Raw genomic sequence first — 26989 nt, forward strand, 5'->3', positions numbered from 1 at the left:
CCAGCCTGTAGGTTGAGAGGCCACGGCTTGGAGAGTCGCTTAGGGTTGCAGCCAAGGTTCCCCCCTTGAAGCCGGTGCCCCCTCCAGACACACCCTTGGGTGGAGAAGGGGCTGGCCTGCCGGGGGGGCTGCAACCACATATGCACCCAGGCACCACGAACACCTCCTCTGCTCTGCAGATGTCTGCTTACCGCAATCCGAACTCACCAGGGCATCCAGTAGTGGAGGACAAGCGAGCTGGGCCTGCATCCCTTGTCCTCAACCTGGGGTGACCCGATGCAAACGGACAGGCTGGAGTACCTTACAACACGGAGCAAAAGTAAGAGGCTCACGAAGAAGACGACGAGAACCTCACAGAATAGGACACGGAGAATGATCACAGGAAACTTCTCAAATGACAAGTAATGCCCAGGACACGTGGAGAAAAAACACCCACAGAGGCACGTCAGAGTGACATTCTGGAATTCAAAGGGTAAAGAGAGTAACTCAAAAACCTGCAGAGAAGAAGGATCTTCTTTAATCAGACTGAACCTGATTGTCAACTGGCAAGGGAGCACAATTGTCAAAATTGTAAGAGAATTGAACCTAGAACTCCTAGTAGTGAAACTCATTTGTGGAACCGCAAAATAAAGGTGTCTTCACAGTCTGAACATCCAAGTTCACCATACACAAAGTCTATTAAAAAAAAAAATGCTGGAAGATAGATTCTAGCAAAACAAAAAGCGTATCCAAGAGTAAGACATGGATGCCAGCAAAGAAACCAGTTGGAATGGTTGAAAGAAAATCATATAACAGCTGGAGAGAAAATCCCAGATGAGCCCAACATGACATATGGCAAGGGGAGGTCAGAGCAGGAAGGAAAAAGCACGCTAAATTTCTTGTATTGTTAGAAGACTTCAGACTTGGTGGGGAATTGAAATGAAGACTGACAGTATCAACAAAAATCAGAAAAGAGAAAAAGATAAATGCATGATCAGAAAGGAAGATAATATGAGATGACAAGAAGAAATCCAAGCATTCATGTAATCACAAACATGACTACATTAAGTTCATGTATTAAAAGATAGAGACTCTCGAAATGGCATATATCATTAAATACTATTTACAGAAAAATATATCTGAGAAAGTCACACAGATTGAAAATAAAAGGATAGAAAGTATGTATCATACAACTCTTGTTCCTCAAAAGACCATAAGAGAATGGACAAAAACAAAAACTAGAAGATATTTGCAACATATGTACCTTGCAAATTATTCAGTGTCCAGAATATATGAAGAATACTTTCAAATCCATTAGAGAAAAACAAGCCAGGGGTGCCTGGCTGGCCCAGTCAGTGGAGTGTATGACTCCTGATCTCAGGGTTGTGAGTTCAAGCCCCACATCGGGTGAGGAGCCTACTTAAAATAAAATTTTAAAAAATTAATTTTTTTTTTTTTAAAGAAAAAGGCAAGCCAATCGAATGACGGGGAAAACCCATAATCAGGGTCCTTGCAGAGAAGAATGTGGAAGGGCCAATAACTTCACCAGTAATTTCAAAAATGCAAACTAAAACCACCAAATGAGTACAAATGTTAAACTAAACCCAGGGATGGCAGGAAGGTAGATCAACAAATATGCATACCCTGCTGGCTGGAATGTCAGGTGGTACCATTACCTTAGTGAAAAATAAGGCATTACCCAGTGAAGTTGGACACGTGTATCAGTTATCTATCGCTGCATAATAAAGCACCTGCAAAACTTCATAGCTCAAAACAACAATAGTCATTCCCTTTACACACAGATCTCCTAGGGTACTAGGGTATCCCTACTGGGGACTGGAGGGCCCATGTCCAAGATGGTGCATGCATGGCCAGTAGGCCGGTTCAGGCTATGGGCTGAGCCGGATGGTGGCCAAGTTCCAAGAGCAAGAATTCTAAGAGAACTAGTAAGGACCTGTTATCACTCTTCATACCATAGCCCCAGAAGTCACATAGCATCACTTCTGGCCAAGCCTGTCCGGATTCAAGAGACACCTCTGCTTCCTGGGGATAGAAGTGTCAAAGTCCTATTTTAAGAGGAAGGAATACATGAGCACATGTGCACACCAATTCCCAGCTCGAGGGTTAAGCTGATATATTCCCAGGTACTTCCGTGCCTGAAAGTATGCCAAAGAAACCTGCCCTTGTTCATAGGGAGATGTGCATCAAAGTTCAAAACAGTATTGTTTTTAGTAGCAAAAATACCGGGAGGGAAAATACCTTAAATGTCCCTGGACGATAAGACAAAGTGATGTACGTCCATATAATGGAACAGCACACGATGGCTGCAGTGAATGAACTGTTCCGCTTGAGCCATGTGGCTGAATCTCAGACACGATGCCGAGTGGGAGTAACTCAGGACCGTAATGTAGAGTGTGATTCCATTTACAATTAAACAGAGTGAGGTAGGAAATATGTGGCTGAGTATGTACCCACAAACCCCGTATCTTTTTTGATACCTGTTAACAAACCTTAGCGTTCACACTGGTAGCTCCACTTCCAATCCAACAGATTTCATTCCATCCTCTTTCTGTCGAACTCTTTCAACGATGAAAAACCTACGCATTCACTTCACAGCTGTCTCCACGTGTGTTGAGGCTGTACCAGCCGGAAAGTTGGCCCAAGACACACCAACCACCACCCCCCACCCCGCCTCTGTTCGATGCACCTCCGAAAGATGTACAGCCGAAAGCCTGAGCCCCACAAAAGCAAGGAGAGGGCATTGGTGTTATTTTGTCATGTTCTGTTTTCTGGCAGAAGTCAGATAATACCCTTTTTCTTTGTGCTTGATCTATCTCTATAGTAAATTGTGCTTCCGTAAACAAACACAACATACTCAGAACGTCTCACTTCAGAACTCAGGAAAAATAGTTTCTACTGACGCTTTTAATAAAATTTAGTTATTTGCATAGTTTCAATAAAAATCAGTCCTTTTTACCAAGATATAATTAAACAAACTGCCACCAAGGCTTTATGCGGGTGTCTCATTTGAGAATACGTTCAGTATGACCCACCCACCTTAGGCACAAGGTTGTAGCATCTGTGTTGGGTCAATGCCCACAGAATCCTCTGCCCCGCACTGCTCAGGTGCCTGTCCCACAGTGTACCATGTCTTAATCGTACAAGTAGTAAGGAAAATGGGAACTATGACAGACACCGTGGTCTTTGAGAAGGTACGAACTTCCCTATTCGCACAGGTATTGCAGGCAAATCAGAGGGAGATTACTTTGGTTCCATTTCCTAACCTAGGAATAGAAGGGCAAATGAGAGAAAAATCTCAGGCATAATAGAGGCTCAACCTCACATTCCTAATGATGACATCTCCAAACAGAAGTTGATTTTCTGGCCTTGATCTTTGGGTAGCACCATATGACTTAGATGTGCCAGCCCAAAAAGGAGGCTCATACACGTTAATTACCACATCTTACAGCACCTGTGTAGGTGAATCAAGGCCAAACACAGGAAGACCAGCTTTGTGTGGTCAAGAATAACCCTCATAGAGAATTTATCATCACACGTAGGGACTAATAAAACTTTTCCAAAACTTAAGAATGGGTAAGAAGGATGGTGGCGGGTCCCTTGGTGGGAGGCTGAATGTCATCTGGCAGAACTGCCAAGGGAAATTTGTTTTTATTCTCTAGAATGTGCACCTGTTCAACTTGCTATTTACTATCGATGATGATTTTTTTTTTTTTTTTTACAACTCATTGAGGGTAGACTTCACCTTGTAGAAAACACACAGCTAGGTAAAATGATCCTTGTCTGATAACAATGCAAATGAATTTTGCTCAGTAGTAAGTGATAAGAAATGATTTCTGTCTGGTGAAAATGATTACAACTAGAAGAGGTTGCAGTTTTACGGCCCTACAGAGTATTAACCCGGTTTTAATCTAAATCAGCAGGTTTACTCAAGCAAGCTCGTCTTCAGCCACTGTCAATACTTCCTTCCGTCTTCAGTATTTGAAACTAGCCTCATCATCGCGCCGGGTTCCTCATTAATGATTTAAATAAATCTTTGACGCATTCTCACTTTAGAGCTGTGGAGTCATATTTTTAACTTTTTGAAACTAATGCTTTGATGGCTCCTATATCTAGCTTCCCCTCAGTATCCCCCTACAATGTCTAATAGGCATCTCAAACTCAAGACGCCTGATACTCAGCTCCCGGCCTTCATCCCCAAACTTCTCCTCTGTTGCCTCCCCCGTCTCTCATGGGTTGAATTGGGTCACCCAAAAGATACGGTGACATCCCAACCCCAGTAGCTGTGAATTGGGCCTTGTGGCAATGGGGCCTTTACAGATGATCAAGGGAGGGTGAGGTCACTGGGGTGGGTCCTTATCCAATGACTGGTGTCAAAATGGGAAGAGGGAAGTTTGGACACAGGCCATGAGAAGGCCATGTAGACAGAGGCAGAAACTGGATAGATGGAGCTGTAAGCCTAAGGAATGCCAAGACTCACAGTCACTGGAAGCCGGAAGAGGCCAGGGAGGATCCCGCCCTGCAGGTTTCAGAGGGAGTGCTGGCTTCTAATCTATGAGACAATACATTTCTGTTATTTTAAGTCACCCAGTTTGTGGCACTTTGTTATGGCAGCCACAGGATACTAACCCACCTTCTCGGTAAACGGTAACCCCGTGTTTCCTGCGCGAGAGGCATTGCCTTACTGGGCACATGTGATCCATTAGCAAATCTTGTTGGCCCTCCCTTCAAAATGTGTCTGGAACCAGCCCTGTGTCATGACTTCCTGTTACTATGCCAGGGCCAGTCACTATTATCTCACACCTGGATTATCTCAGTATCTTAACTAGTGTCTGTTTTACCTGTGAAACTATGTACTTTTTCTCTACACAGCAGCACAAGTGATACTGCCACTTCTGTGCTTCGAACGTTCCAGCGGCTCCACATCTCTCTCAAAATAAAAGCCAAAGTCCTCAACAACCAAAAAAAAAAAAAAGAAACCAGATTAAAAATGGGTAAAGAACTTGAATAGACACGTCTTCAAAGAAGATACACAAATAACCGATAAGCAAATGAAAAAATGTTCAGCATCATTGGTGTTTTGGGACATGCAAATCAAAACCACAAAGAGAAACCACTTCATACCCACTAGGATGGCTGGAATCAAAAAGTCAGATAATGGGGCGCCTAGATTGCTCCGTTGGTTAAGCATCCAACTCTTGGTTTCAGCTCAGGTCATGATTTCATGGCCGTGGGATAGAGCCCCATGTTGGGCTCCACACTGAGCATGGAGCCTGCTTGGGATTCTCTCTCTCTCCCTCTGCTCCTCTTCCCCGCTCACACATGCTCTCTCTCTCTCTCTCTCTCCCAAGTAAAAAATTTTAAAAAAGAAAGTCAGATAATACCAAGTGTTGGTGAGAATATGGGGAAACTAACCATCACATGTTGCTGGAGGAAATGCAAAAAGGTACCTCTGCTTTGGAAGATGGTTGGACACAGTTTCTCAAAATGCTAAACTGAGAGTTACCATATGGCCCAGAAATTCCACTCCTGGCCATACACGCCAGAGAAATGAGAACACATGTCCACACAGAAACTCGTACAGGGAGATTCACAGCAATGTTATTCACAATAGTCAGTAAGTGAAAATAAACCAAATGGCCGTCAACTGATGAACAGACGGATAAAATGTCACGTGTCCACAAACAAAGGAACAAAGTACTGAAATTACATGGGTGAATCTTGAAAACATTACGCAAAGGAAAGACGCCCACAGGCCACATATTGAATGATTCCATTTATGTGAAATGTCAATGATAGGCAAATCTATAGACACAGAAAGCATATCTGTGGTTGTCGGGCCTCAGGGGAGGAAGAAATGGGGACTGACTTTTAATGGGTATGGGGTTTCTTTGGGGATGATGGTGTTCTAAAATTGAGTGGTGAGGGTTTCACAACCCCACACATACACTACAAACCATTAAATCGTACATTTTAAATGAGTGAATTGTATGGTATGTGAATTATATCTTAAAAAAGCTGTTGTAAAAATACGTTGAAGAAATAGTTACATAAGTAAAACGAAAAAATAACACCAGGGACTTCTGGTTCAAGAGTAGATGATGTGGACTCATCTCTCTCTGTACATCCAACTAAATACAACTTTTAAAACGGGGAAGTAAGAGGTGCCTGGGTGGCTCAGTTGGTTGAGCATCCAACTTAGGCTCAGGTCATGATCTCACGGTTCATGAGTTAGAGCCCCGTGTTGGGCTCTGTGCTGACAGCTCAGAGCCTGGAGCTGGCTTCGGATTCTCTGTCTCCCTCTCTCTTTCTGCCCCTCCCCTGCTCACGCCCTGTCTCTCTCTCTCAAAAATAAACATTAAAAAAAAAAAAAAAAAAAAAAAAAAAGAAACCTGGGCAAGATACACATCAAATTGCTTTTGAGATTACCCTTTTGGGGTGGGATTGTAGAGTTCTCACTTTTTATTTTCGTGTTAGCTGGATTATTTATACCTGTTATGGTTACATTTGCTAGAGGAAATACGGTATACCCAGATAAACTTCAAATTTCAAATAAGTAATTTTTTAGTGTGAAGATGTCCCACACAACATGTGTACTTTTATTTGCTACATCCGGCAACCCTAGAAATGGCCATAAACTGCAAAGCCATTTCCACCTTGGAAGATAAAATGGAGCCAGCTGCCGCAGGCTGGTGTCCTCCCGAGCGAAGGCCGGGGCCAGTGCGGGCATCCACCCGAGTCCCTGCACCACTCGGGGTCTGCTCCCACCGGCACATCCCTTCCGAATTCTTATCTAGGACGCCTCTTGGGTTCCCTCAGCTCCCTCCAGCGGCAGCCACAGCTGCTCCCCCAGGGTTATGTCACCATCCAGTCTGGCTTTACCGCCTCTCCTCCTCCCTGGACCCTTGCCCTCTCCAACCTTGGAAGACCCTCAAGCCCCTTCCTGATCTGGCCTCTTCCTGCTCGGCTTACTGGTTCCTGTAAGGAAGCTGTAAGGAACCACAGGAGCTGGTTCCTGGCCCAGGGCCCTGGTGCTTGATGCCCTGTGTGCTCCCTAGGACCCCATCCCAGCCACAAGGCCCCTCCAGGTAGGCGCTGCTGTAAGCTTCCGGCTTTCACTCCATTTCCCCTGAGGTCATCACTGCTGCTGGTGCCCCATCTGCAGCTCCTGTCTGCCTGGGTCCCTTGCCAATTCTGGCATTTCTCTCCTTAGGTCCCTGCAGGGTCTGCTGGAGATGCCACGGTCCACCCCTTGGACCATCACCTCAGCACCTCTCCGCACCATGAGCGACCTGACACGGTCATCCCCAGTTCTCCTCCACTCCCCTCTTCTACACCCCAGGAAGGGGCCAAACCCCAATGGAGCCTCCCAGGGCTTATTCCCAGCTGCTTCCTCATCCTCACTTTCCCAGCCAGCCAGGTGCCTCCCCCTTTGGGCCCCTACCTGAACAGGACCCGTCCACCCTCGGAGCAGAGGGGCAGGTCTGGAGGTGTGGGGGTTCCAGCGGGCACAACTCCTACCCTCCTGCTTCACGCCGTCCTCATGCCCCTCACTACATCACCTGAGAGGTGGGGAAAGGGAAGCCCCGAGGTCTCAGCGGCAGGGCTGTGGCTGGGGACTGGGGGCTGGGGGCGGGGCGGTGGCCCCGGGCACACTGGGTCTCCTGTCCTGATGTCAGCTAGAGGCAGCCAGTGTTCACGGCACACCTACTCTGTGCCAGGGGCCTCTGCACCTTCCTGTTTCTGGCCGCGTCACTCCCCAGGCTGGCGGCATCATGACATCAACGTCACCAAGGCAAGAACGATCTGGCACAGCTCCGAGGTTTCAGGGCTGCATGGCAGGCTTTCCGGAAGCTCATCTATCCCCAAAAAGGAAGGTCACTCCAGGCCAAGAGTCCCCGGAGGCAAACTGTGGGGACACCCTCACACATCTACATCAGTGGTCTGGAGTTCTCTAGCCTCTAACAGCGAAGGGAAGATGAAACACTTCACAGGTGGTGGCCGCAGGGGCGCTCCCTCTTGCTGGTCCCGGGGGCCCTGCAGCCTCCGTTCCAGCCCCCACCCCAGGAGGCCTGAGAGGTCCTGGGGAGAGCAGCAATGGAGACACCCGGATGCGGGTATCGCGGTATCCAGACGGGGAGTACTGAGAGCACGTCGATTCCGGAGTACAGAGCTTTGGGGTTCAGCTGATGTCACTGTCCAACTGCACCCCGGCGGCCGCAGCTCCCCCTCCCAGGCCAGGCTTGGCGTCCACCTGCCGCCAGCCCTCACCTCTCGACCCTGCCCCAGTCTGGCACAGGGTGGAAAGTGCTCATCAAAGATTTACTAAATGGATGGACACAGCCGTTCGATGCAGTCACCGTGCATCCCGACTCACTGGGACAGTTCCAGTTTGTGCTGGTGCTGGCTTCGCCACTAGAAGTAGCACTCCACTTCGTGCCCAGAGTGCCCCGTTCAGGCATTAAGTTACACGGCCGCCATGTGGACTCAATCATTCCTACAAAGGGTCAGCGCGGGTCACACCTGGCTGACCTGTAGGAGGGACGAAGAGTCGCTGCCGTTCTGCTAGCAAACCTTTCACGTCCCCACCTAGCTTGGTTCCTGGCAGTCGTGGGGACTCAGTCAACATCTGCCACGACTTAGGACGTGCTTGGTCTTCTCGTGCTGGGTGGCACACGTCAGTGCACACGACAAACAAGGCCCTCCGCTCTCGGAGCATTGATTGTAGTCAGGGAGGCCGGCCACGAAGCTGGGAGAGGGGGTGAGGGGAGGGACGTGCCTCACAGTGGTCAGAGAGAGCTTCCCCAGTACAGTGACATGTGGGCAAAGACCTGAAGAGGTGAGGGGGGAGGCAGCCACAATTGAGGAAAAGCTTTCCGGTTGGGGGGAACAGCCAGAGCCAAGGCCCTGAGGTGGGGCACAGAGGACAGTGTGGCTGGAGTCAGGTCAGCGAGGGAGGGCAGTGCAGGCCTGGTCACCTCGACTGTAAGAACTCTGGCTTTGGGGGAAACAGAGAGCCCCCCGAGGGTGTCAGTAGACAGGTGACCACAGCAGGGATGAGGCAGGAGGCTGTTCATTCATCCAGAGCAGGAGTCCGCAACTTCTACAAAGGGCTAGATAGCAGGTATTCATAGCTGTTGCGGTCACGTGTCTCTTTCCACTCCTGAACTTGGCCTGTGCCTTGGGAAAGCTGCTGTAGGCAGGACGTGAGTGGGCGGGCTTGGTCCTGTTCCAGTACAACTCCATCAGGACACTGACGTTTGAATCTCCTGTAATTTTCACATCATGAAATATTATTCTTATTTTGATTTTCCCCCAGCCATTGAAAAGTGAGAAAATATTCTTAGCTCCGAGGCCATAAAAACAAAACAAACAAACCAGACGGCTGGCTGGATTTGGACGGTGGCCATAATACGTATGCTGCCCCCTGAGCTGTATGACAAGGGTCCACCAGGACTCTGTGCCAGGCAGCATTCTAGAAGGTGGGACCCATCAGCGAGAACAGAAGAAATCAGTCGCTGCCATTGGGATTTGGTAGCAGACAAGCGCGTTACAGCGGGTCTGTGAAGGTCCTAAGGCCAGTCGGCCTCGCTCAGTCACGGAAGTCAAGCCCCCACCCGCCGAGGCTGGAGAGGAAGGAACGGCCCAAGAGGGCGCAGCCCGGTGGAGGCGTGCCGGGCGCTGGGCGGGAGCGGGCACAGCCTACTCACCTAATCGTTCAGACTTTGTAAAGTGCACGCTTGTCTCACGTTCGCACAACACAAGGTAAATTCAGTGTGCACCATCTGTGCGGCCCGCACACAAGTCTGTATTCGGCAACTGCACGTTACACGTCCAGAGGCGTACACACCCCGACGCCCGCCCGCGTTCCCGCGCGCTCAGCACCTGCTGGCGCCGGGCCTTCCCCCGAGGGGCTGCTCAGGACGAGGTCGCCGGGGCGCCGGGCGCTGCACAGAGGGTCTTTCCCCGGCCCCCCGCAGGGCTTAAGTTTTAATCCCCGTGCTGCAGTGAGCGAGGCCGCGCATGGAAGCACCTTATCGTCTTAGAATTAAGGGCTTAGACGCACGGCGCACGAAGCCGCGGCAGCCCTCGCAGCACCATGCACGAAGGAGGACACTCGGCGCGGCTTCAGGGTAAGCCGGGCTCCCGGCGCGGCCGTCCCGCGACCGTGGGCCCCGCGGGAAGGTCGGCCCCGCGCCCGCCGCAGGTGGGGGGGGGGGTCCCCGCCCCGAGGCTCCGCGGCTCTGCTGCAGGACGGGCCGGGCGCCGGGCCACCGCGAGCGGGCCGCCGCCAACAGGCGACCCAGGAATGCGGCGCAGGCCGCCAGACCCGCCACCGCCCGCAGACGTTCCAGCCGCCCACCCGCCAGCCGACCCGGGGGCGGGGCCGGGACGCCCAAACTGCGCCTGCGCCGTCGCCCAGTCGGGCCCGGGGACAGGGCCGGCGCGAGAGGACTGCGCCTGCGCCGTTGGCTCAGCCGGGCCCGGGCACAAGGCCGGCGTGCGGAATCGGCGCCTCAGAGGCCGGTCCGCAGCAGCCCGGGGGCGGGGCCGGCGCGCGGGGACTGCGCCTGCGTGGCAAGCCCGCTCCGGCCTGGGGGCGGGGCCGCGCCTGCGTGGTCGTTCCGGCCGGGCGCGGGGGCGGAGACCGCGCCTGCGCGGTCGGCTCGGGCTCGCCCCGACAGTCGCGCCTGGGTTCCCTGGTGCCGCCCGCCCGCCCGGCCCCGCCCCCGGCCCCGCCCCGCGCCGCGCGGGGCTCTGGGAGGGGCGCAGCGTCCGGCGGCGTCGCGGGCGGCGGGCGGGCGGCGGCGGCGGCGGCGGGAGGGGCCGGCGGGGGCAGACAAAGCCGCGGCTAATGAATGGGAGCGTCCGCCCGCGCCGGCCGTCGTCCGCAGCCGGGCGGGAGCCGCGCCGCCCCGAGCCCAGCGCCCGCGGTGAGTGCGCGGCGGGCGGCCGAAGCGGGCTGTGCCTCGGCCGCGAGCTCGCGCCCCGGGCCCGACCGTCCCGGTGCGCCGTCGGAGGTCGGGGTCCGGGACGGGGACGGGGGCAGGGGACGGGGGTCGAAGTGGGGTCGGGGTCGGGCTGCGGGGCTGGGGGGCTGGGGGCGCCGCGACATTGTCTGCGCCGGGCCGGGGGCGGCTTTGGGGGCGCGGCCTGCGGTGGCCTGGACCCCGCCCGCGCCCCCGACTCGGCCGCGGTGCCCGGAGGGCTGGGGTCGACGCCGACCCCGCCCCCCGCCCCCGGGACCCCCGGCCCCGGCCCCGCGACCCCGGCCCGCGCCCTGCGCCCCCCGGCCCCCCGGCTGACAGCTGGCGTGTGGCGGGCCGCGCCGGTTGCGCCCGAGACGCGTCTTCCGGACGGCAGGATTTTGTTGACAAAACATCTCAAGTGGTAGAAAGTTGGTGCGGCCGGGACGGGGTGCGGAGCCCCGAGGTGCGGGGCCGGGGGCCGGGGGTCCTGGGCGCGCCTTCTCCCAGCGCTTGGCCCCCATCACCACAGCGAGTTGCCCTACAAATCGCATTTGGGGTTTTTTCTCGGTGTAGCTCGTCTTCAGGGGTATTTCCAGGAAGAGACGGCCCGTCGTCCTAGTGTCTTAGGAGGCGCACGCTTGCGGGGCCCTCGGTCGTCGTGCCTCTGGGCACCGCCGTTCAGATTTAATCAGTAAGGTAGGAATCAAATGGCAAAGCGTAATTTCACACGGGTTTCAATTGTGGTTGTTGGTCTGGACCCGGACCCGGGCATTTGTGTCTCTGTCCCGCAGTGCCTGCAGCGCGGGGGCTCCCCCAGCCCAGCCCTGGCGACCCCCTGGCGCCCTCCGCGGGTGGCGGGTTTGGGGTGACATTCGGGGACCCCGCGCGCCTCTCTGGAAGAGGTCTCCGCCAGGCATCAGGACCAGCTTCTGTTGGCATTCTTCTTTTTGTAAAAAAGGGAAGTTATTTGTTTTGAAGTCAACTCTGAGTAAATCGAGTGCATGGTTTAAAAAAAAAAATGCTTTTCAGGCTTGAACGAGGCCAGTTCGTTAGGGCAAGGGCATCCTGGTGACTTTTTATTAGAAATATTAATGTTTGTTTTGTCTGTATTGTGATAAAATTGGGAGGCTTGGAAGGAGTTAGTTGGAGTTTTTAAAAAAGTGCTTTGACTAAGTCAGATTTCACTTAGGAGTTAATTTTGGTCACTCAACAAAGTTTTCTTTTGAGAGGAAAGTGCTCACAGGAGCTGAACTCTATCTCCTTGGAGGGCTTCCTGTGGGGTGTTGGCGCCCATCCCTGTGCTCACCTCCCTGACCCTTGCTCGGGGCATATCTGCTTAATGTTTTCTCGCTGAAAGACCTAGCACGGGGTAAGAGAAGTTCTGGGCGTCCTCAGAAGTTCCATGGGACCCGATCAGCCTCCTGTGTCAGAAGGGAGCTTGGACTCAGTCTACCTGACAGGTAGTCTCCTTGACAGCTACCCCTTCCTGATACCGTTCTGGCTATTCCTGGTATTTTGGGTGTGAAAACACTGTTCTCTAACGTCCCTGCGTGCAAGTAAGGAGGTTGGCGCAAAACACAGGCTGCGGAAAGAACGTCCTAACAGCTCGGAGGGAGATTTAAAGTAAGTTATTGGAGCGGTTGATTGCATCCCGTTCCGCTGCGGTGCAGCGGCACGCAGGGTTCACGGAGCAGAGGCAGCGCGAGGACCTGCCATCCGGACCCCGTCCCCACGGCGCAGAATCTGGAGACTGAGCGGCAGGGGAGGCCTCTCTGCACCTCGTGTCGCGGTTTTCCTTGCCTGGCGCCAGCTCCTGTGGTCTCCAGACTGCGGTCTGACTCCCTCGCGGCGATGATCGCGTGGTGAGGGGAGGGAAGCAGGTGCGTGACGCCGGGCGTGGCGCGGACCTGGTGCGGGGGGCCTCGGACGGGTGGCGAGCGGCCCCTTGGACTCCTCCTCACCAGCATTCTCTGCACACGACACACCGTTTCGAGGCCGGACTGCCTTTCTTCTAATTACTGTTTGGCGTTGAAGACACTACTTGAATCTCGGGGCTTGAGAACAGAAGCAGCCGGAGTCCGTGGCTCTCACTTACCTTCTGCGTTTTACTGAATTTAGCTGCGCGGAAATGTCACAGTGCGCCGCCGGCCCCGACCGTCCTGCGGCCTCGGGGTCTGGACTCCACGGGGTTCTGGTCCTCTCCCCTTCCAGGGGCTCACCCTTGGTACAGCCCTGTCTTTCCTGCCCTTCTCCCTCACCCCGCTTTCCACCGCCCGGATTTTTCTTCATTCTGAAATAGCTCACATCACTTCCTTGCCGGTTATTTGACAACGAGCTGTGGGTAGTTCAAATTCTGGAAGCGTTGCCGGGAGAAAAATAAAGCCTTTCCTTCTCGTGCTCCGTGTTTCTGAGGCAGGGGTTCCTGAGAGGGACAGGTGCTTGACTGTGAGGTATGCCGGCCTCTCACGCGGTACCTAGCAGGGTTCTACCTGCGGGGGGCAGTAGTGGTTTTGAAAAGGAGACCTGAGCGGTGACGCTGGGCATAGACTTACACCAGAGAAGAAGGCCCGGCCAAGAAAATACAGGCAGGTGCAGGCAGAGGTGAGGGCAGTTTCTGCTTGAGAAGTACGTTCCGGGAAGACCCCTTCTTGGACGGAGTCCGAGCCCAGGGGTCTGGGGGCTACAGACAGAGACCCCGAGGAAGAAGGGGCAGTGTGGCGGAGAGGCTGACCCGTCTGCTTGAGCCCAAGTCCCGCGGGTCCCGCCCGGTGTGCGGCAGGCTGCGCCCCTCGTGGGCACCTGCCGTGTGAAGGCCTGTCCGCGGCCGCACCCGGCCCTTCCCCAGCGGTCCGAGTGCCCTGGAAACCGCTGCTCCTGGGCTGGGGAGTGGGGTGAGGGGGCTGTGCCCTGCTGGCCCACCCGAGTGCCCTCCGTGCGATGGCTCTTCCGTCTGGGTGGCCCCGCACGTGCTCTGTCCTGCTTCAGCGCCCCCACAGAGGTGAAGCGTGAGGGGCTGCGTTTTACCCACGGCCGCCGCAAACTGACCGTCCCCTCGGGGTCTGCTCGCTTGCTCTCCACTCGCGGGAGCGGCGTCGGGAGCAGGGAGCTCTTCCCGGATGCCTCCGGTCTCCCTGTCACAGAGGCCGTGTTCCACATCCTGTAGGTAAAAGGACGCTTTCAGGACTCTTAGCAGCTTCAGCCTGTCCCTCGCGGGACCGCCCTGGACCGCACGGGAAGGGGGAGGCAGCGAGCGAGGGTGCTGGTGTTGGGTAAAGGGGACCCACGAGACGAGTGAGCGGAACCGACCAAGGAGCCCTGGTCTGCCACCCAGAACGTTTCAGGGACAGCACGGGGACCGGCTGACCTTAGCACAGTCTGTTTGCTTGCTTTGGAATGTGCTTTGTTTCCAAGGTAGCCTTATCGCCGTGTCTGACCGCGTCTCACGGGAAGGGCTCTGGTTCTGGGTTTCTGAGGTTAACCCTTAGCAGCTGTCTGTGCTCTCGGATCTGTCCCCCACATCCATGGAGCTGGTACTGGATGATCCTTTTCCTTTGTGTGAGCGCAGCGGCCCTGGTGGAACTTCCGGCTTTGAGGCGCGTGGTGCTGTGTCCAGCCCTAGAACGTGTCGGTTACGGTTACTCCCGCTCGGGGTGTGTAAAGTGACTCGCCCACGCGCACCTGGTCCCGGTTTATGACCTTGTGGGAAGACGATCGTGTCCAGGTGTGAACCGGGCGGGCTGTCGCTGTGGCTCATTGATTCCCTGGGCGCTGGACGGCTCACGGACAGCTGGATGCAAATACGCTTCAGTGTTTTCAAGGTTACGTGTGGAGTTTCTGACAGCGCTTGGCGGCGTGTCGCCATCACCGCCACCTTCGGCCCGTCTGGCGCTGGCCGCACTTCTGCAAAGGCAATTGCGTGTTTTCCAGCGCTTCACCCCTAAATGCCCTTTTCTCCCAAGAAGAGGCAAAAGGAGACTCTTCTGTGTGACCAGCAGCACCATCGCTGATCACGTCTAGAACGCGGAACAGTGGTCTCTTCGCACCCGTGGGCTGGCCGCTCTGAAACCAGTAGCTGATTTCTCCAAACCAGAGCCTACTCTGTGTCATTGCATTGGCTGTCATATCTCTTTAGTGTCTGTTCTTCTGGAATAATACCCCCCACACCCCAGTTGTTTTCCGCGACATTGACTCTTTGAAGAGGCTAGGATGGTCGTCTTGTGAGTGCCTCGTGTTCGGGATCTGTTTTGCACTGTGTCATTTAACTTGGCTCCCCGTGTGCTGTGATCTGGCGGGAAGAGGGTGGGAGTCGGGCGGCACGTTCTCCCAAGGGGGATGCCGCCTGCCGCGCCGTTCTCGGAGGCCGTCCTGCCACCGAGGCCGGCTTCCTTATGTTGTGTATTTTATCCGTGTCCCTCTCACCCGGGCATCCTGGGAAGAGGGGACAGACGCCGGGCCCTCTCCCTTTATCACCGCTCGTCAGGGGGGCAGACGGTCATACCTTCACCGTGGCAAACGCTTTTGTTTTTCCTTTTTCTGTTTTGAGTATCAGTGCAGACTGATGGATTTTTATTTACTCATTGCATTAGAGTCTATTAACGTCTTCTGTGTTTCGGCGTTCACGCGGTGATAGCGGAGCAGCTGTGAGCCCCCGCGATGTGGCCCCTGCCCCTCACTCGGCATCTTTGTGAGAGCACCTCTCTGGCCCTTTCCTTCCCTCTCCCGACCTGCCATCAGCCACTGCTCCAAAGTGCTTTGCTCCCTGTTAGTGCAGAAAAGTGTTTAGAAGCCGAGACCTGGGTGTTGGATGTGTTCACTGTGTTTGCACATGATTGCTGCTCTAAGCACCTGTCTCGTGGACAGAACTATGAAACATTTTTTTAAAACATTGTAAGATCATCCTGAGTTTTTCAGTACAGATTTGAAATTATTTTAAAGTTTTACTTAATTTCTTTGATTTATATACATACATTTTTTAAATTAGAGCGTGCGTGCACAGGCTTGTGGGGTGGGGAGGGGCAGATGGAGAGAGAGAGAGAGAGAGAATGAGAATCCCAAGCAGACTCCATGCGCAGCCTGGGGCCCAGTGCGAGGCTCAGTCCCACAACCTGGGATCATGACCTGAGGCGAAATTAAGAGTTGGACACTCAACCGACTGAGCTACCCAGGCGCCCCAAAAATCTTGATTCGTAATATCATTGGCATAATTACTTGTTTTATGGACAAGTATACATAAAATAGGGTGTGATGTTACAATACTGGGTTACTACTAACGACACTACTTAGCCGAGTTTAAGGTGCTTTCGCGTTTGTTTGTTTTTAAGATTTTATTTTTAAGTAATCTCTATACCCAATGTGGGGCTCGAACTCACAACCCTGAGATCAAGAGTCCCGTGTTCCAGCTGAGCCAGCCAGGCCCCCATAAGGTGCTTTTGTTTTTGAGGGTTTTCCTTTTGTTCTTAGTACGTATTAGTAATAAAACAGTGCGTTTTAAAACAAGCCTCTTGATGGATATTCTTTTGTCTGTCATTATGTTGCTCGTTTGATACAAAAAATTCGGTTTGTTTGTTTCAGATGAGGAAGTTTTAGATTTTATTTTTACGTTCAAAATAATTACCCGGCTCAAAAGTCAAAATCCTATGGAAGACGTCAGAAATTCCACCCCGTCCCTGTTTCCTCTACTGTTTACAGGCCGTCATCTCTGTGTCTGCTTCGTCCCGCAAAGCCAAGTATTGACACGTCTGTGTGTAGCTCCCGGCTGGTCTTTCATAAAAGGTAGCAGGTACTCTTACACTGCGTGTGTGCCTCGCTGTTCTCTTCGGCACCTATGAATGTGTCCGTCCTTCCCGACGGGTGTTGGAGTGGCGGTCCGGCCTCGGTAGGACGCTGCAGTCACCAGCCTTGGCAGGTGTTACTTTATATTGCATGAGGGCTGTCTTTGGGGTCTGGTCCTCGCGGTGGGATTGCTGCGTCCAAGGATGTCACTGTAGCAGGGGTTCCCAGATTCCCCTCCAAGCGTGTGGTCCCCTGAAGGCTTGTCACAGCCCCGCAGACGGAGGGTGTGTCCGGCACCCGGTCTTTGCCGGCCCGACCCAGTGAGACCTGGTATCTCGGAGGGGTGTTCGTTTAATATGTTTCGATGTGGCTGTGAGAGATGAAAAATACTAAAATGGCTGTTTGGCGCCCAGAGTGTCTGAGATCAGTAAACAGACGGCTGTGTTAGCAAGCGGCCCGGGGTGACAGCCGGGCAGCTCTGCCCCCCGGACGCTGACTCTGCTCTGGACTTCAGCGCCGTGGAGTTGGAAGGTGGTTTCTTTCGTCCCGTTGGTAAAAGAACAGCAACTTCTCTGAGTCCGAGCACGTCCATACGTCTTACTTTGTCTAGCCTATGGAAAGGAACCTCTGAAGCTGCCGTTTACTTTTTGGTATTTTTGTCTTTGAAGCTAAGAAACGTACCGTAAGTTGAAGGAACTTTGGTTTTGGGGTGCCTTCTTTCTGTCTCCCCCCGCCCTTCCATCGCTCTGGAAGTTGAGATTGCTGTCGCACCTTCCGAGGGGGCCATCGCTTCCTTAATCGCTCAATGTTCAGTCAGCATCAGGGAGCCCCAGGGGCTGCAGAGACCTGGGACCGCCTCCTATCTCGGGGGCCCGGGGGCCCTGGGCTGCAAGCAGCGGCAGCCAGCCGTGGACAGGGTGATGAAGTTTGTTCTAGAAGGATTCTGGGTTTGACACGTTGTCATTGGTCACCCTGTTTCTGTTTGCTGGAGAGTAGGGTCAGAACCATCCAGAGAAATCCTCTCCAGGGGTAGGTGGCAAAAACCTACTGGTCCTTTTTATCTATGCAGACTGATCAAAACTGCCACAGTAGCATAATCCTTTTGTGGTTTGAAAACCAAAGATAACACGCTTCTTTTTTTCCCCTTTAATTTGTACCAAAATAGTAGGAAAAGCTGATTTTCTTTAGTAGTAAGCTGCTAGATCAGATGACAGTGGTTTTCTTAAATTAGCAATATCATTGCTACTTATGATTATGAAATAATATGCACAAAATTAGTCAAGCAACAGAGGACTGTATAAAATAGAAAGTGAAAGCCTTTCACGATGACTGCAGTTAAGTTGCGCATCCCCTTGTAGACGTGTGTCTGTGTGGGCGGCCACCTGCACCGGGCACGGTCCTGGCCGACCTCCCGTGCGCCAGGAAGGCAGCCGTGGTGGGCACTGGGGGGCAGCTGCCGGGGCTGTGTGGGTGATTTCCAGAGTGTAAGTCTTGTGTCGTGAAGCATAAGACACGCGGACAAGTGCTCATCTCTGTGAATCGTCACCAGCTCGAGAGATGGACGCCACCCCCGTGCTCCCCAGTCCCAAAGTCCCTTGTTTTCCGGGCCTGTGCCACTGTCGTTCATATACGGGGGTCATGCAGTGCGTGTTCTGCTCACTGTCGTGGTTGCTGGATATTATGACAGTTTCTTCGTTGTCGTGGCTCTGGGCTATCCCACGCACGGATCTATCGCAACATGTTATCTGCGGTCGGGAGCCGCTTACACCTCTGTGATTACTGCCACAAACGTTTTTGGATTTGTCCTTTGTTGCAGGTCTCCAGGCATCTTGTGGGCGTGACCCTGTGACTGGTCACACGATAGCGTGGGGGGCTGCAGTGTGTTCCAGGGTGGCCGGGCTTGCGTGTCCTAGTCCGGCCCCTGGCACTGTCGGCTCAGTGTGTGTGTGTGTGTGTGTGTGTGTGGCCGCTTTACAGGGTGTATGGTGTTCTGGATTTCATTTGTATTTCCTTGATTTTTAAGTTTCTTAATTCTAATGTGGCCTGGTTTGTCCATCTTCCCTTGGTAGTTCTGTTTTGCTCTAAGTCAAGGTCGTAAGAATGTTTTTCCATCTTACGTTCTTTATTGTTTTGCCTTTAGCGTGACTGTCGATTTGGGGGATGGCGTGAACTAGGGTCAGGTGTCATTTTTCCACACGGAGATCTAATTGTTGTGGCCCCATGTATTTAAAAGATCCTCCTTGCTCGCTGCTCTCCAGCGTCTCCAGCGTCAAAAGTCTGCCGTGTGCAGACCTTGTGCGTGGGCCTGTCCCCGGGCTCTCCAGTCTCTGCCAGTCTGTTGGCCCCTGGAACCAACACCACAGCACCCTCGTCAACATGGTTTCATACGGTTTGGGTTTTTAAACCTTTTTAAAGTATAGCGCAGACGCGGAAACCAGGAAGTAAGCGTGTGGTTTGATGGGTTGTTATAAGGTGGACACTTTTGTGACCATCACTTGGGTCAAGAAACGGACTTCTGCTGGCTCCCCAGACCCCTCATCCGTGTCTCCCCCACCGCCCCCCGCCGTCCTGACTGAAGTAACTGCCAGCCTGGCTTTTGTGGCAAGTCCGTCCTTGCTTTTCTTCGTAGTTTTGTGACCGAATCACGTACCTCCAAGTCCTAGTTAAGTTCTGCCTGTTGACTTAGATGGCATTTCAGTATTATCTGTAGCTCGCCCCCCACCTCCCGCGGAAGTTTTTTGTGGTTGGGCTTGTGGTTCTCACAGTCTGGATTTCGCTGATGGCGGTCCTCCCGTGTAGTGTCATCTCTCCCTGGTTTCCTGGAAAGGGGTAGTTGGATATAGAGGTTTGATCGGATTCGGGTTTGACTCGGCAAGGCTCCTTCACGGGGGTGTTGTGGTCCATCAGGAGACACCTAACGCGCAATGTCTTTCTTTTCCGATGTTGGCAGCCAACGACGCACGGACGACGTGCGTTAATTCCAGACAAGTGACAAAACGGTGATGCTCCTGCCGTCACTGCAGCTGCGTGTATGAGCTGGACTTCCAGTAAGAGAACCCTGTCATCGTCGTTTGGTTATCTAGGGCTCGGGTTCACATAGGACACCCGAGATAAATGCTTGGCTCTTCTCTCCGCCAGGTTTCAAAATAATCCATCTTCTATCTTCCTCCAAAGGTGACCAGTTGAAGATTTTATTGTTGACGTATTTATTTTTTATTTTTGAGAGAGAGACAGACAGACAGAGCATGCAAATTGGGTAGGTACAGAGAGAGAGAGAGAGAGAGAGAGAGAGAGAATCCCAAGCAGGCTCTGCGCTGTCATTACAGAGCCCGATGTGGGGCTTGAACTCATAAACCATGAGATCATGACCTGAGCTGAAGTCAGATGCTTAACTGACTGAGCCACCCAGGCGTCCCATGAACTCAGATTTAAGCATATTAAATGCGTTTTAAAGATTTTATTTTTGGGGCGCCTGGGTGGCTCAGTCGGTTAAGCGTCCGACTTCAGCTCAGGTCACGATCTCGTGGTCCGTGAGTTCGAGCCCCGCATCGGGCTCTGGGCTGATGGCTCAGAGCCTGGAGCCTCCTTCCGATTCTGTGTCTCCCTCTCTCTCTGCCCCTCCCCCGTTCATGCTCTGTCTCTCTCTGTCTTAAAAATAAATAAACGTTAAAAATAAATAAATAAATGAATGAATGAATGAATAAATAAATAAATAAATAAATAAAAATAAAGATTTTATTTTTAAGTAATCTCTACACCCAACATGGGGCTTGAACCCAGGTGCCCCAATAACAGTTTTTACGTGTCCTTTGCAATTGAAAGTCAGTTTGACTGGGGCACCTGGGTGGCTCAGTCGGTTGAGCGTCCGACTTCGGCTCAGGTCATGATCTCACGGTTCATGAGTTTGAGCCCCACGTTGGGCTCTGTGCTGACAGCTCGGAGCCTGGAGCCTGCTTCGGATTCTGTGTCTCCCTCTCTCTCTGCCCCTCCCCCCCCCCCCACACACACATTCTCTCTCTCTCTCTCTCTCTCTCTCTCAAAAATAAATATAAACATTAAAAGATTTTTTTAAAAAGTCAGTTTGACTGGATATAAAGTCCTCGGCTCACATTTTCTTCCTTTGAATATCTTAAATATGTTATTCTCTTCTAGCATAAAACATTGTTGTCAAATGCATGATAATTTTACTTTCTTTCCAATATAAGTGACTCTTTTTTTTTTTTGGCCAGAATGGCATTCTCTTTTAGTGTTAATTGTTGGGCATGGATTCTCATCCACACGGCTTGCTCTGTCAATATGTAGGTTCACAAGTTTTACTTCAGGAAAGGTTTTTAAGTTTTCAGTGTTCTGTTCCCTTGCTTTGTCCCCTCCGACTTTACGGGGAGGAGAGGGGCTCTCATTACGTGTGTGTTGTTGGATCTTCTCATCAGCCTTTCAGTCCATTTCTCTAGTCTTTTTTAGTCCTTCTTTTTTTTTCCGTTAAAAAAAAATTATTTTGGGGCGCCTGGGTGGCGCAGTCGGTTAAGCGTCCGACTTCAGCCAGGTCACGATCTCGCGGTCCGTGAGTTCGAGCCCCGCGTCAGGCTCTGGGCTGACGGCTCGGAGCCTGGAGCCTGTTTCCGATTCTGTGTCTCCCTCTCTCTCTGCCCCTCCCCCGTTCATGCTCTGTCTCTCTCTGTCCCAAAAATAAATAAAAAACGTTGAAAAAAAAAAATTTAAAAAAAAAAAAAAAATTATTTTTCTTTGCTGTTTGTCTTAAGTGATCATTTGTGGAGTTTACTTGTTCTGATGGTGCTTCTAGCTTAGTTTTTATTCTTTTTTTCTTTTTAATGTTTGTTTGTTTATTTTTGAGAGAGAAAGTATGTAGGCAAGTGGGGAGGAGCAGAGAGAGAGAGGGAGAGGGAATCCCAAGCAGGCTCCATGCTGTCAGCATAGCTCGAACCCACGAGCCGTGGGATCGTGACCTGAGCTGGAGTCAAGAGTGGGACACTCAACCGACTGAGCTACCCAGGCGCCCTGTAATATTTTCTTAGGATCCATAATCTCATCTCTGTATTCTCCTATCCTGACTTAGGTGGCTCATTGTTTTATTTTTAAATATCTTTAGTTTCTTTTGAAATACATTACAGTTTTCATATAGTTTGATTTGAGGTTATGTTTTTCTGATGTGCTTTCATTATCTGTAGAGATGCTTTCTGCCTTTTTTCCCCCCCCCCCCCCAGAGAGAAAGAGAGAGAGAATGAGCAGGGAAGGGGCAGAGAGGAAGAGATTCCCAGGCAGGCTCCGTGCTGTCAGCATGGAGCCGGACATGGAGCTCGATCTCGTGACCCTGGGATCATGACCTGAGCTGAAATCAAGAGTCAGAGGTGAACCACCTGAGCCTCCTAGGGGATGCTTTCTGCTCTTTGTTATTTTTTCTCTCATCCTTTTGTGAGATTTGGCCATAATTCTCTCTGTCGCTTATCGTGTTAGTTTTCTGGTGCTGCTTTAACAGACTATCACAAACTTGGCTGAAATCAGTTTGGAGGTCACATCTGAGACGGGTGTCACTGGGCTTGAAATCAAGGTGTTGTCGGCAAGCTGCCTTTCTTTCTGGAGGCGCTAGTGGTGAGTCTGTTTCCTCACCTTTTACGCTGTCTGGAGGACGCCCATATTCCGCGGCCGATGGGCACCCGTCGTCAGAGGCAACAGGGCCACGTCACGCGGCCCTCCTTCTGAAGGCGTCACTCCCTGTCTCTCTCCTGCCCCTTCCGCTGTAAAGACCCTTGCGATCACACTGGGTCCATCCAAACAATCCAGGATGATCTTACTGAACTCCACGTGCAGCCTGGTTAAGAATTCCTCCTTGCCGTGTAACTCGGCATACCCTGTCATTCTGTCTGCCACGTTTATTTTTATATAATACTGGCTTTTCTGAAATGTAAGGAGATACGACTCACATGACGTTTTCTAGCTTCCTGGTGCCCCCTCCTCTGCAGTCCTGTTGTACTGTGGGAAAAAACGTGGGGCTTCCTTTGCGTATGTAGTGAGCTGTTCTTTCTTGCTGTTTTTGCCTGACTTTGGTATGGAGGTGGTGTGGCCTCTTTCTGCTCATTCTACTGCAAAGGCTTCCATCCTCTTCTGTTTTCAAAGAATTCACGGAGTGTCGGTAGTGTTTTTTCTGTAAGTGTTTGATAAAATTCACCAGTAAAGCTATTAATCGGGCCTACGATTTTCTTTATGGGAAGATTAAAAAAAATTTTTTTTTAATGTTTATTTATTTTTGAGAGAGAGAGTGTGAGCGGGAGAGGGACAGAGAGAGAGGGAGACACAGAATCCAAAGCAGGCTTCAGGCTCTGAGCTGTCCCCACAGAGCTCAACGCGAGGCTCGAACCCATGGACCGTGAGATCATGACCTGAGCTGCAGTCGGACACTTAACCGACTGAGCCACCCGGGCACCCCTCTTCTTTTCTAATACAGGTATTTAAAGCTATAAATTTCTCTCTGAGCCCTTCAACATCTAAATTTTGGTGTGTTACTTTCATTTGGATGAAAATACTTTCTAATTTCCCTTGTAATTTCTTTCTGACACTCGGATCATTTAGAAATGTGCTTTTATTTCCAAATATTTATTGATTTCTCAAGTTCCCTTCTGTTATTGTTTTATAACCTAACCGCATTGTGGGTGAAGGACACTTGTATAGTTTTAGCCCTTTGAAGTGTAACCCGTGTTTTCTGGCCACGTGGGCCATGTTGGGCAGGTGTGTCGAGGGCCGTGCTCCCCTGCTGGCTTTCCACGTGGCTGTTCTCGCTGACTTGTCTTGAAGTGTGCTGGTTCCTCTAGTGAATGTGTCCATTGTCCTGCAGTTCAACATCCCGTAATTCCTGCTTAGTTCTCTTTTATGATTTTTCTCTGTATGTTGATGTTTATTTGATGAGATGTTATATGTTTTATACATCGTCTGTGTATATTGTTTCCTTTAATTCAGCTCACACATTTATAATGCTCAATTTAAGGTCTTTGTCTAGTAAGTCTAACATCTGGGTCCTCTCAGGGACAGTTTCTTTTGACTGTTTTCCTCTGTGTATGGCCCATGCTTTCCTGCTTCTTTGCATGTTTTGTAATACTTTTGATTTTGTTGAAAACGACATCAGATCCTCCTCCCTCTCGTGTTTGTTTTTGTGGCTGGAGTTTTGTTTTGTTTTAGTCTATTTCTTCCATGGCTTTCCCGAACTAACTCTAGAAAGTCTGTGTTCTTTGTAGCGTTTGGCCACTGCTGTCTCTGCTTGGTGAGCCTAGTGGTCAGTTGGTCCGAGACTTCCTCCCCCCGACCCCCCACCCCTGGTCCGAGACCTCCTTAAACGCCTCGAATCGGTGTGTCTGCCGTCCCTGCCGGGGGCTGTGTGTGTGCGTCTGTCCCGGAGCACTCTGTCGTCACCTTCACCCTCTGCTTGCGGCCAGAGGGCAGGGGTTGGGGTGGCCGCTCACATCTTTCCTGGGCTCATGCACCGTTCTGCACATGCGTGTCCTCTGCATCCCTGGGAGTTGGCCGGAGTTTTTCAAAGCTCCCTGTAGACCTCTTGTTCCCCGGATCTTCCCTTTACACCTGTGACCAGGCGCTTGCTGGCCCCAGCTGGCCCTGCGGCCTTGGCAGCTGTTTTCAACAGACTCCCCGGGGAAAGGGTTTTTGTCACAAAGCGAGCTCTGAATCGGCTCAGGTGACAGCCGTGCCCTGTGAACGGGGCTTTTCGAGGGACCCGTGACGGAGGTCAGGTAGCGGTCGAGCTGCCGAGTGGGACTCTGCAGGGCCGGTGCTTCCATGGCTCCCGCGGGGAAGGGGGATGGCAGTTCCGACGCCACAAGTTGTGTCCTGAGCCTCCGGTCACGCCCTGGAGCGCTGGCTGGTCTGACGCGGACGACGCGGATTCCAGAGGCCCTCGTCCTGACGCTCTGGAGCAGCGGCTGGCTTTCGGAGCCCCTTCTCGACCCTTTGCTGCTTTTCTCCCCAAGCTGCTCCGTTTAGTCTGTTCCCAGCAGTTCCACGCAGCTCTCTGCCCCGGAAGGAAGTTTCTGGCCGCTTGTTCCGCTCCAGCCTCTTTGGACCTCACCTCGGACCGCCGACACACATCAGCTTTATCGTGGGGCGGGAAACGCCGTCCTCCGGACGTCCAGTGAATACCTGCGGCTGCTTTGGGGTTGCCATCGTGTCAGACCCCGGGCGGCTCCGTCCCGTGCAGGGCTGCTACCTCGTACACGTAGGCCTTGGACACGTTTTTGGTTTGTTCTCTGTGCTTCTATTTTGGAGTGAAGGAAATTGCTTGTTGGTTTTGCCTCGTTGGTGATGTCCTCCTCGAGATCTTGGTTTTGCTGTTCTAGTTCTGTGCTGTGTTATCGACAGAAACAAGTGAACCTAATTGTGTTTCAAAGGAACAAAATAACTACGTTTAAGAGGGAAGACCGACCCAAGAAACTCTTGGACCCAGTGCTAAACCCACAAGCCCGGACACAAACGTTTATAAATCACCGTCCCGACTTCAAACGCTTGTTTTTCCTCGGTGGTCCGCGTTAGTATTCTGAAACTACTTTCTGGATGTTGTAGGATTGAGCAAATGGGCAAATCTTTAAGGATAGCGGGAGCCAGAAAAAGAAGCCACAGATGCAGAAAGGGGGAGACTAGAAGGATCTGTGGTGTTGGGTTGAGGTGGGAGCTATCAGGGTGAACTACGGTTTTTATTCACGATGCACATGCGCGTAGGTTTGCGGGTGTCTTGATGGCTTTAGTTGATTCCACTGATCAGTTTCGAGAAGCACGGGTCCCCAGGTGTGAGGGGCGTACCGAGCACCCACCACTATTTTTATTATTCTTGTCGTCGTCTCCGCGTCACTGAGCTTCCCTGTGGGGCTGCGTTATTCCCGCCTGAAGGAACCCCGTCCGCCTTTCCTTCGGTACAGGCACATCCGGCGTTTGCCTTGTCTGACGGGGTTTCTATTTTAGATCAGTTTCTGCAGGAATATTTTTGCTGAGTGTTGAATTCTGGTTTGGCCTTTTTTCAGAACTTTGAAGGTACCATTCCTTTGTCTCCTGGTTCACATTGCTTCTCTTGAAGAGTCGGCAGTCCGTCTAATTGGGGTTTTTTTTTTCCTTCTTAAAATAATTGTCACGGAAGTGAGAGATTAGGACGCGCCGTCACCCAGCTGCAGCAGCTGCTCGCTCGTGGCCATTCGTTTAGCTGTATCCCCCCTCAGTTATTTTGAAGCAAACACCAGAAATCCTATTTTACCTGGACGTGTTTCAGTAAGTGTCTTGAAAAGATAGCATTCTTTCAAAAGTTGTATCTGCAATACCTTTATCACAGCTTTAAAACTAATAGTAATCTCTATATCACATACCTGGTATCCAAATTTCCCACATTGTCTAAAAAATATTTTTATATAGATTTGCTAGTTCAGGTCAGGTTTCAAGTGGAATTTGTTTGTTAAGGAAACTGGGTTGTTTCCTGAAGAATTTCCTGTAATCTGGGTTTTGCTGATTTCATCATTCTGGTATTTTTGTTTTGTTTTTTAAACTTTTTAGGTTTATTTATCTTGAGAGAGACAGAGACAGCACGAGTGGGGGAGGGTCAGAGAGAGAGGGACACACAGGGAGAGACGGAGCCGAAGCAGGCTCCAGGCTCTGAGCTGTCGGCACAGAGCCCAACGCGGGGCTCGAACCCACGAGCCGTGAGATCTTGACCTGAGCCAAAGTCGGATGCTTAACCAACTGAGTCACCCAGGCGCCCCACAAATTTAATTTCTTAAAGGCTATTCGGGTCATCTCTCTATTGAGTTTCGGTAATGTGTCTTTCCAGGAGTTTGTTGGTTTCCTAGAAGTTGCCGATTTTGTAGTCATACAGTTGCTTGTGTATTCCCCTATCATCCTGACCATGTGCGAGGTCTAAGGTGGCACCCCTCTTTCGTTCCTGGTGGTGGTGATGTCTGTCTTTGTCTGTGTAGAAGTTTGTCAATTGTATTGATTTTCCAAAGAACCAGTGTTTGGTTTCATTGATTTCATGTCTTTTCTCTATTGTTTTCTTCTCTCTCTGCTTCCTTTGCGATTAAATTTGTTTTACTGTCCTTGTGATTTTTGTCTTTGACCCTTGGCTTAATATAGAAGGGTTATTGATTTGAACATATTTTGGATTTTTCTAGATATCATTCTGTTGTTGGTTTCTCGTTCAGTCCCCCTCTTATCGGAGACCTTTCACATTTACGGAGGTTTGCTTTATTGTC

General features: G+C 51.6%; 1 protein-coding gene across 2 annotated transcripts in view; it reads left to right on the forward strand.

The window, feature by feature from the left end:
• The first annotated feature begins 10727 nt into the window (after window positions 1-10727).
• The window catches only part of ZBED4 (zinc finger BED-type containing 4), a 30811-nt gene continuing 14549 nt past the window's right edge, over window positions 10728-26989 (forward strand). Inside the window, exons 1-2 of one of the 2 annotated variants that reach the window (XM_081796282.1) lie at window positions 10728-10931; window positions 19690-19786. The gene's annotated coding sequence lies outside the window, so the exon portion shown is untranslated. The remainder of the gene's footprint in view (window positions 10932-19689; window positions 19787-26989) is intronic. The other variant, XM_060656067.3, reaches the window with a different exon arrangement.

Source organism: Panthera onca, chromosome B4 (genome assembly GCF_046562875.1).
Source record: "Panthera onca isolate mPanOnc1 chromosome B4, mPanOnc1 haplotype 2, whole genome shotgun sequence".
Taxonomy (NCBI): Eukaryota; Metazoa; Chordata; class Mammalia; order Carnivora; family Felidae; genus Panthera; species Panthera onca.